Source organism: Hydra vulgaris, chromosome 14 (assembly GCF_038396675.1).
Source record: "Hydra vulgaris chromosome 14, alternate assembly HydraT2T_AEP".
NCBI classification, from domain to species: Eukaryota; Metazoa; Cnidaria; class Hydrozoa; order Anthoathecata; family Hydridae; genus Hydra; species Hydra vulgaris.
The window spans coordinates 23,474,777-23,486,646 of NC_088933.1; the positions used below are offsets into that span (position 1 = coordinate 23,474,777).

The window sequence follows — 11,870 nt, forward strand, 5'->3', positions numbered from 1 at the left end:
GGCACTATGTTTTTAGTAAGCGTTTGAGCAATATACTACATATTCCTTAAGTGTCCGGGACTACCCGACTTTCCCTTATTTTTAATTTTATGAAATATAATATAAATGTATAAAGCCCTGGAACTGCATAAAAACATATAAAATTAGTAATTGGGTATGTGTTAAAATTTTTGTATGAGTAAAAAAATTTTCAATCATACTGCCACTATAATATTAGTTTAATTTATTACTTTGATGTTTTAAGAAAGTTGCTTAAGCTTGTAACTATGCAAAATGAACTGTTGCTAGGCATTTCAGTTGACACTATCAACCAAAAAAAAAGTCCATAGTACCACTACATTTCTAGTATAAAAATACTCAATGTTGTAAATTTTGGAGGTAATCCGATAAGTTATTACTTTTGTCCAGTTTATATTTATTATGGGTTATAAAATATGACGTTGCTAAGCAATTTAGTAATCCATAGCAACCTAAAATTAAAACTAATGTCACCACTGAAACTGATCAGGGTCGCTAAGAAGAAACAAAGTACAGCTCTGCCAGTAATCTTGATTTTGATGCTCACTCTGTCATTTTTAGCTATCTGTCATTATTCACTAAATCCAAAAACGTAGCCGATAAAACATTCCTAAGATATATTTACTCGTAAACACTCCTAAAATAAGTGGTAGCGCACTTGTCTCAGAAACAAAGGATCCTTGGTTCAAACCCCACCTGGTTCCATCTGGGCAAGTTTTGCGACATCGGTTAGGAAGGAGGCGTGAACTTCCAATTAAATGCTCATCCGCGGCACTCTGTGATAAGACTGTAAGGACTACTTGAGCTCAAGAAGTAAGGACCTAAGACCTTGAGGACTTCTTAAGCTCAAGAGACACCTAAAAAAAAATTTAAAAAAGACCCGGGCTCAACCGGGATTCGAACCCGGGGCCTCTCGCACCCAAAGCGAGAATCATACCGCTAGACCATTGAGCCGTGTTGGTACAGCTAAATTTTTATATTTTAAATATAACTATAATTTATATAATTGTTATTTAAATTAAACCGAGAAAAGGAATAATAAAAGAAATTTTCTTTAAAAAAAAAAGTTTTTTGAAATAAACTGAAAATCAAAAAATAAATACGCATAAGAAAACTTTATAAACAATATTTTTGCAACGGACTGTTATAACTATTATAAAAAATTAAAAAAAAAAGTTAAATAAAAACGTGTTCTCGGAACCCATAGTATGTACAATACCCATAATGGAACCCATTTAGTATGTACAATACCCGGAACCCATTTAGTATGTACAATACCCATAATGTTTATCATAGCCAATGACTATAAACTAGGTAGTCTCCAGGCCTGTAGGTACAAAAATTGTATTGGGGAGGACGGGGTGGTGGTAGTGTTGGATTAAGGGGCCCCAAAATAGTTTTAATGACCTTTTTTTTTTTTTTGGTCATTTTTTTTTTTAATTATTTATTTGAAAAATTATTGGGGGGATGGGGAATGCTCCTGCTGCCCCCCCCCCCCATCCTTTCCATCGGTTGCTACTTTTTTTAATTTGAGAACGAAAGTGAGGCAGCTTTTAAGACTTGGTTTTAGAAAAATTTACTTATTCATATATAAGAAGCGGATTTAGCATTTTTTGGTAATTGAGATAACTAACATCCAGTTATCCTCTAAAATTAAGGGGTAGTTAAACTTTAAATGATCATAATTTTTGAACGCTGATAGATTTATAGTATAATAATATTATAGGTTATAGATAGATATCGCAGATAGATTATAATATAATAAATCATCGATAAATTTTAAATTTCATGGTATAATTTCTAATATGAAATTTAAAATTTATTTGTAAAAAAAACTTTAGTAGAGAATAGCAAAATAAATATTTTATATCACGTTTGGGGCAGTTGTGGCCAAAATTTTAGGTTTTTTTTGTTTCCGGGCTCCAATCGTCGCAATTTTTTACAAAGCATCCATATTTGACATGATTACAAACATATAAATATTTGGAGTTTGTTCCATGTCAAGAAACACCAAAAAATGTTGGATCCGCCTCTGCATAAAATGGCTGTTTTACACAATGTTTTCCCTGTATATAAATACGGGGAAAACATGGCGTGAAACAGCCGATCATTATATTGGGTTGGGGAATAAGTTCGTTCGATTTTTTCGAAGAGCTTTCTTTAAACAAAAAACAATAATTATAATAATAAGTTAATCAATAATTTTTTTTTTTATTAATCTAATTTATTTCGTCATTTTCATAATAAGTTATTTACAAAATATTTTGAGCTAAGATATGACCGGAGCAGGCAGAAGACAAAAGTCTTATCATCTAGCCCCGTTGTATCGTCTACACTACCATAAATCTATCATAAAATTTTACAATATCAATAAAATAATATTAATACTTTTAAATAAACATTTTACATTTTTTTATACATAAAAAAATAATTATACTTACATAAAAATATATATATAAAAAAAAAGGAAATAAATACAAATTTAGATAAATAAGCAAAAAAAATATGTTTTGCTTTTTAGCAAACGAAAGAAAAGTTAAGAAATAAAAAAAGAAGATATCAAAAATAAAATAGAATTTGAGATATGTCATAATCAAGTAACTGTTTTTTTTTAAATAACTTTGAAAGTTTGAAGTGAAATTATAGTTTTACTTTCAATTGGAAGGAATGAGTTCCACAAATGTGGCCCTCGGTATGTTGTTGAGAAATTAGACAGTTTTAATTAGGTTTTTGGTTCCTGATAGTTATGCAATGAATGCTTTGTTTGATATTTATGATTTATAATAACAAAAAGGTCGTCATTAAATATTTAATTGATAAACATTAAGCACTCCAAGCTTTCTAAGCAGTGGATTGATACTGGTGTATTTATCAGCATTTAATATAAGGCGGCTTGCTTGTTTTTGTTTATTTAAGATACGCTTTAATTTTTCTGGATAAGTGCTGGCCCACGCAATATTACAATAACTGATATAGCTATGGATAAATGAAAAGTAAATAAGTTTTAAGCAGTTTTTATCCAACATATGTATTGTCTTGTACATAATTCCAATACTCTTTGAAATTTTTTTTTTTTCTATTTAATTAATGTGGTCTTTCCAACTTATTTTATCGTCAAGTAAAACGCCTAAAACTTCAATGCAGAATGTCCGTTGTAAATAAGTAGAAATATTTCAATAATATAAGTAAGTACAAATATTTCAATAGAAAACTATTGAAATATTTGGAAGTTTTAGGGGCAAAGTTTCAGATTTGGAGGATTTAGAAAAAAGAATATATTTGCTTTTAGTTTCATTTAGAGATAGTTTGTTGGCTTTCAACCATTCATTGAGGTTGTCAAGCTCACGATTCATAGTGATAAAGATTGACTCTATGTTTGAGTGGGTATAAAAAACCTGAGTGTTGTCAGCAAAAAGATTGAAATTTAATACACTAGAAGATAAGTAAATATCGTTTATATAGATAATAAGTAATAAAGGCCCTAGAATAGATTTTTTCTAGTTTAGTACAGGTTTTGTCATAAGGTATACATTGTTTGTGATTATTAAGATAGGAAAAAAACCATTTATAATTATTATTTTTGACTCCATAATTTCTAAGTTTGTAAAGAAGAATATTATGGTCCACAGTATCGAAGGCCTTTGAGTCAATAAAAACCCCAAGAGTATATTGGTTGTTTTCAAATCCGTTTAAAATTTCTTTAACTAATTTAATTACTGCATGTTTTATTTTTAGCAATTTATGTTTTATAAAATAATTGTATAGCCTGTTATGCATTATTCTCTCTAGAATTTTAGAAAAATATGGAAGTATTGAGATAGGTCTATAATTAGATAATTTAGAAATACCACCGTCTTTAAAAATTGGAACTACTCTTGCTAGTTTTAAAAGGTCAGGAAAAATTCCATTATTAAATGAAAGATTAAAAATAATTAGTAAGGGGTTTTCAATAATATCAAAAACTTCTTTAACAACCCTAGGGCTTATGTCATCAAAACTTTTTATGTATTCATCTGAGCTTTTTATGTATTCGTCGTCACTGTTTACAACCTCCTCCCACCTCTCGACCAATTTATTGATGCCACTCCGCCAAAAATTGCCCGGTCTGGTATCGAAAAAGTTGTTGAGCCAGTTTTTGAGGTTCTCTTTGCCTTTGAAGTTAACATCTCTCATTTAATTCGACAAGGAGCTTAAAAGGTGATAATCTGTTGGTGCAAGGTCCGCAGAGTACTGGGGATGTTGAAGAACCTCCAATTCGAGCTCTTGGAGTGCAATTTTGACAACTTGTGTAACATGGGGTTTGGCTTTGTCGTGGAGCAAGATGACTTGGCCTTGTCGGTCAGGTCTTTTCAGTCGCATAGCATCATTTACGCGGCGTAGTTGGGCAATTTTAACAAGTAGAGCTACTTGTTGATCGTTGCGCTTCTTTCAAGCATTTTCCAGTGTATCATGCTTTCCCAGTCCCACCAAACGCAAATCATAGTCTTTTTCGGGTGGAGATTTTGCTTGACTCTCAGCATCGACGTGTCTCCTTGCGCCACTCATTCCTTTCTTTGTTTCATATTGACGTACAGGCACCATTTCTCATCTCCCGTGACGATTCGGTACAAAAAGCGCTGTTTATGGCCGCGTGTTGCTCGATGGCGCGCAAGGTGTTAAACAGCAATTTGAAGACAATTTTCTTTGTTGACTTGTGATGCACCCAGGCTCCAAGCTTTCCGGCAAATCCCATCGAGTGAAGATGACTGAGGATTGTCTTATGATCACAGTTCATTTTCTCGGCCGATTCATGACTTATTTGGCGACCATCTTCCTTCAAAAGTGCCTTGAGATGTTCCTCACCGAATTCTGTGGGCTTTTCGCTGTCTTCGAGGTTAAAGTCACCGTTTTTGAACTTTAGAAATCATTTCTGTGCTGCGCGCTCACCTATGACACCTTCTCCGTACACCTTGTATATGCCACGAGTGGCTTCAGCAACTTTTTGACCGCGATGAAAAACGAAGAAAAGTAGGTGTTGAAAATTCTGATTTTTACCACGTGGGTATTTTATTTCTAAGGGTGGAAAATAGGAGAAACTAAAAGTATTCGAAAAAACAAGTAACCCAGTTCTGTAGAGCAGAAAAGGCACTGTCTAATAAATACAAACACTTTGCTCAATAACAAGCAAATCCTTTAAATAATCCTCCTTAAAAAAAACCAAACGAACTTGTTCCCCTACCCAATATATACAAAGAATTATGCAACATGTATCTAATAATGTAAAAATACAACCTTAACAAGTTAGGTTAATTAGCAGTAATAAAATGATTACTGCCTATTACACGTCGGGAGATGACTATTTTCTATAGTTTCTAATAGTGTTGTTAAGACTTTTAAATAATTCGAGTGTCGACAAAATCGAATAATATATTTTCTTAAGTCGACTAAAGTCGACTAATACATTTTTAAAATCGACTAAAAGTCGATTTAATCGTAATATAGTTGCAATTTTATTTTTCAAATTAAATTGTAATAAAAATATTAAAGCAATTTTTGTTCGTTTCTATTTTGTTCATCTTATCATTTAAAAAAAAAATAGAGCAAAACAAAATAAAAGCAGGACCGTTCCGAGTCGGAGAACAGTGCCGTCCCAAAAAAATAGATTCTATTTAGAGCTTCCGACAACAAAACAATTTATTCCCAGTCTCCAATTATTTAGGGACTGCAATAAATGCTGGCAAAACATCGAAAAGTCTATAAAATCAAATTTACTATGTTATTGTATAGATCATATTTAGATTTTGGAGCTTCGCGATTTAATTTTGCCTCATTGCCCTGAGCCAGCTCGCTACGCCAGCCTGAGCGAGCTCGGAACGGCCCTGTATGAGAGTATTTCTCAAAATCACAAGCATAGAGTAAATAAACAAAAAATTTATAACAATAAATAACCAAAAGTTTAATTTGGTATAAATATTGCTTACATGATATGATTGTGTATTAGGTTGTAATGATGTATACTTTTTTTATAACAATTTTACTTTTTTTAGATGTATTTTATAATATACACTAATACCCTTCAACTAAAACATTTATAGCACTTAGGTATAACAGTATTAAACATGTAAATAATACATATAAGATCAAAGCGTCCCAAGTTGGAGATCATAGTACCCAGTTGCATGGAGTACATTGATCTTTTGCAAGGGTTGTTGTAATGTTGAAATAAATCATGTTCATCAATTTTTTTATTAAAAGATTCATTTTTACTTAAAGACAAGTTTCTAGTTTAGTTTAGTAATTAATAAGTTTTTATATTTACATCGGGTTGTTCACAGTTTACAAAATACTACTACGGCAATCAATGCTACGGCCTCAATCTAGCCGTCTAACTGTAAATAGAACATAAAAAAATTATTTTTGTTACTTTGAGTTTTTAAATGATAACTTTTCAAAAAATATTAATTCAACCTTGATTTTGGTAAATGACATGGTATATATTAACTCAACATTAGCAGTGAAAATTTTAAAATTATTGCATAGTTAGGTTTAATTTGCAACAAAAAAATTCTTACAGTAAAAATTAAAACAAAAAAAACTCAAGAACTTGAATTTTATATTGATGGAGAAATTAAAATAGCATGGTGGGTTGATATTATTAATTTGTACAAGCTCGGATCAAAGAATATTGCTTAAATTAACGGAAGTTTCTGTTTATCCGAAACCAATTGAAAAATAAAAAGTTTAACTCGTCTGCAAGTATTTTGTGACAAAACATTATCAGCATTAAAAAGTCATCCAGACCTGCATGAAAATGAAAGAACAATTATTTTAATCTCTTAAGTCATTGAATCTTGGAAAAATTGTAATGTTCACTATATGCAGACGATTTGTTTGAAAGATTCTAATAGATTTGCTATTGCTTCTGCTAATGATGGCAGCTTAAGTAAACTTTCTGCAATGGAATGATTTTGAAATACAAATGAAAAAAAAAAAAAAAAGATCAAATTACAAACTAGAGACTAATTGTTCAGCTCAGATTTTTTTTTGGTTCAGGCGTCAAAATATCTTTTACGCATAATTCATCAGTATGTGTTATTAAATTCATCAGTATGTGTCACTAAATTCATCAGCATGTGTCATTAAATTCATCAGTATGTGTTATTAAATTCATCAGTATGTGTCATTAAATTCATCAGTATGTGTCATTAAATTCATCAGTATGTGTCATTAAATTCATCAATATGTGTTATTAGGCAACTTTACAACAGCTCCATTAAAATAGCCCTTCGGAAAATTGCAACTCAGGGCTCTAGGGCTCATTAGAAACTTTTTTTATATCTCTTTATCATATATACGATATATAATTACTTTTTCTTCTTGAAAAAGTAACTATATATTGTACAAAGTTGCTATTAAAGTCTGAGAATAGTTCAGATGTGTTAATCAATCTTGGATCAGATCACTCTTGTCCAAAATGTAAATTTTTACCATGCGAAGGTATTTGCAATATTATTGATAATTTACCTGCTCTTGAAGACTGATGACACCTTTTATTTCTATGAAACATATGACAATTTTGTAAAGGATATAAATCAAGGAGATTAAAAAATTCTTGGTGAGAAAGTTTGCCAATGGGCATTTTACAATTGCATTCTTATTTATGAAGTGTGCAATGACACTTGTCGGGCATCACATGCAACCTCCTTATGATGATATCAGAATACTATTCACTAGGTATGGAAAGACATCATGGATTAACAATGACAAATATTTAATTTAACAATTATTGTCAACTCCATTCACTTAGTTTACACAAGGACCCAAAGCAAAAGTTGATAAAACTCAGCACAAATTAAAAGTTTGCAATGTTTTAAACAAAAACTGTAAAAATTGAATTTAGTAAAATATCTTTATAAGCTTGTTTTTACTTTTCATCTACAAAAATTTTATTTTTGTATGGATATCTCTTTTTTTAAAAAAAACTTCTCTTATAAAACCTAGAATAAAATTTGTAAAAGGTGGAAATAAATCTTAGCAAATTATACATTTAAATTTACTTACTAAATCGTTAAGACACAATAAGTTTTAGATATATTTAATCAGAATAAAAACATTCAATGAAAACGTGTTAGTTATTAACGAAATTAATTAATAAAAGATTAATAACTTTTCGCTTTTTATATGTTACTTTTAATAGATATATCATACAAAAATAATATTCGAGAAAAAATCACTTAACTGAAAATTGCTACGAATTAATATTTTTAGACTTGCCTCCAGTTTTTACTCAAACCGCGCGTTGTTAAGGACTGTTTAGTTGGCCATTAAGCAATTTGATGGTTGAAACTAAATTCCAGTGAGCGAATCTAGGTTTCACGTTTTTCGCAAAATCAAGACCCGAGTTATTTAAATTTAATCAAACTGTTTATTAGGGTGGAGTGATTTTGGAATCAGAACTATAGTAACCCTGGAGTAAATAGATTATCAAAAAATAATAATAAAATGTATAACATGTTCTTGCTAATAATGCCTGAAAAATGGCTGGTTCACAAAAATGTACATTTACTTAGACTTAATCTATTTTCGAGGAAAACCACCATTTTTTGATTTTTTTTTCAAAGTGGGCATGCGCATTGCGCATTGTTTTGTTGTTTTTAGATTTTTAAATTACAATTTATTAATAGCAAAACAATTTATAGAAAAAATGCCTAAGAGCAAATCCAGGAAAACTCGTTTGGAAAATAGTTTAAAATACGGAGGCCTCCCATCAGAAATACCTTCAGCTGTATATTTGTACATATATATGTATATTTGTATATATATATATATATATATATATATATATATATATATATATATATATATATATATATATATATATATATATATATATATATATATATATATATATATATATATATATATATATATATATATATATATATATATGTTATAATAACCTACAAATGAGTACTCAATGTTCTTAAAGAACAGAGCAATAGTAAATTAGTAAAAACACTTATCTAATTTTTTTCTTAAATAAATTGTGTCACCATCTGTAAGTTTATCAGGAAGGTTCCTGACTATTATAATAGAATATAAGAAAAAAATTAAATGCGTATATATATATATATATATATATATATATATATATATATATATATATATATATTGCAAACAGCACACTGGGGCAACGCTAAAACAGCTTTGTTTCAACGATTTCAACATTGTTTAAATGTTGGCCCCACAAAGTGTGCTGCTTGAGATATATGGTTGTTTTTTTTATATTTTAAATACTAAGTATTTTTACAGGTAAATGATTCTGAGGAAAAATATAATCCATTAAAAAGTTCTCAATATAATTTAATTAAACTTGATAGATTTGCAATGGAGGCTGTCGGGTATATAAAATTTTCATACATATTGAGTTTATATGAGAATTTCTTAAATATACTATATTAAAAGTATGAAAAAAAAATCATAAGTTCATTGTTCATCCCCAGTAGGAGAGGAGAGGGTGAATATAGAATGTTAAGGGATCACATATAGATAATATACTTTGCTGTTTCAGTTTTGTTTATTTATTTCATAGTTTCTTATTTGTAGGTATGATGTCTCATCTCGTGCTGCAGCTGCACTAGCGAATGATCTACTTCTAGATTATGGAATCATTAAACATGGAAATTTGAATCAAGTTGTAGATCGAAGCAAAATTGAGAGGTAAAAACTATTTCATTATATAAGTTAGACACATATAAATATATCTCTTTATTTATTAGTTTATATAAATGCTTATTTACAAACCATTTAATATGATATTTTGCTAAATATAATACTTTGAGTTGTTTTATAGAGAGAAGAAGAAAATAATGTCAAGATATGGTGAAAATTAGAAAGAAAAATACACCTTATCGGATGTACTTTGCATCACAATGAACTTCCATTTCAAAAAGTATTCAAAATAGTTGATGGCAGTTCGAAGTGTCCAAATAAATTTTCAGGACCTATTGGAAAGCAAGTTTCTATAGATTTCCATCTTAACCCACAAGTGAAGTTTACCAAAATTGATACTCCAGTGGAGATACTAAATATTCCCATTGAAGTAATTAATGATTTAAGTCACGATCAAAGACTATTATTTGAATATTGTCTTGGAATTTCTAAAGGATTTGTTAATCCCATATTTTTTAGAAGAAAAATTGGTCCACTAAACAACGCAAGATGGTTGACTTTAGCAATTCGAATCATGGCTTTGTATACTCGTACTGAAGCACCAAGTCTTGAGCATGTAAGGCTTGTGAATTTTATTGTACAAGTGTATGCATACATTTGGTTTCTTATCAAAAGGTCTTCTAAATTTATGGATTCTCTGAGTATATTTTTTAAAATGGCAGAACAGATAAGAAAGCAAGATGAGGAAATACAGAATATTTGTTTTAAAAATCTAAAAAAAAATTCATATTGTCTATTGCCTGAGAACTTTTTATATTGTATGCTTAGAGATGAAGATTCTAACATAAGGGAACAGGCGTTACAAGTCATTAAAAAACTCAGGGCAAGTAAAGATAAAGAATGCCGTGTTACAAATATTGCTAATGTTGACATAAACTTTCAAGCAACTTCTTGGACAGAATTAATTGACTTTAAGAAAAGCAGTGAACCGGCATCAACAATATAGTTGAAGGATGACCAAATCGATGCACTAATTGCAACTAAAGAAGTTCCGAACTTACTTGAATTTCCTTCTCATGCGCAGAGCATAGAACGCGATGTCAAATTAGTTACAGAGGCTAGTCACCAAGTATATGGCAGAGAAGCTCGTCATAAATATATTTTGACCAAACTGAAATCCAGGGAAATTCGACCACATTTTGAAACTAAAAACGGCTTTGTGGTTTTTTAATAAATAATTTTGTTATGCATTTGATGTTAATAAAACATCTTTATATGAACGTACTTGCTTTTACTTTTTTGATTGCGAGGAATATAAAAGTGTGTTTAGGATTTAGGACCAATGCAGTAGTAGGGTAGTGGTAAAGTGTTCGACTCACATTTGCAAGATATTTATTTTAGAAATATTTCGCATATGCTCGTCCCTTTGGCAATTGAAATTTTATATTCATGAATTTAAGTGTTTATAATATATATAAAGTGTTTATAATGTAAAGAACAATTAAAAAAACAACTTAAAAACATGTTTGGATTTTGGTGATGGTATCCATGACTATTTTTATTACCACTAATTGTACTTTAAAAAACTAAAAATAACTTACATAAGTAAACTTTGTATATACAGTTAAGTAATTTTAAGTTTGCTGTTTAAAACTTGATTGCATTTTATATTAATAGATATGCGTTAAAATGAGGTATAAAAACTTGCTAAAAATAAATTAAATGTTTTAATGAGTATATTGCTTATATACCATTATATTAAATAAAATTTTTATAATTTATTATTAATTTATTTAACCATTTCATTACGAATAAATTTATTTGAAAAAATAAACTTTTGAATGGTTATGCTATTTTTATTAATTGATTTCATAAATTGAAGAAAAACGTGAAAATTAAGAAAAATTGCGTTTTTTCGCATTTTTCAAAGTCGATTAAGCTTGCCATTTTTTATTTTGGATAGCTGAAATTTTTCATGAGCTCATATTTTACCCCGTTGAACTTACTCCCGGGTTACTAAAGTTGAATTTCCAAAAAAGTATGAAAATCATTCCACCTTTATCTATCGCAAATTATAATAAGAAAATGAGTATAAACAGTGTTTATACTCATTTTCTTATTATAATTTGCGATAGATAAATAGTTTAATATGTTTATTATATTAAATAATTATTTTTACCATATTATAGCAAAATTTGTAA

General features: G+C 29.4%; 1 non-coding gene across 1 annotated transcript; it reads right to left on the minus strand.

Moving 5' to 3' along the window:
- Positions 1 to 900: 900 nt before the first annotated feature.
- Positions 901 to 972, minus strand: trnap-ugg (transfer RNA proline (anticodon UGG)). Its single transcript has one exon. It is a non-coding gene; the product is annotated as a tRNA-Pro (tRNA).
- Positions 973 to 11,870: the final 10,898 nt, after the last annotated feature.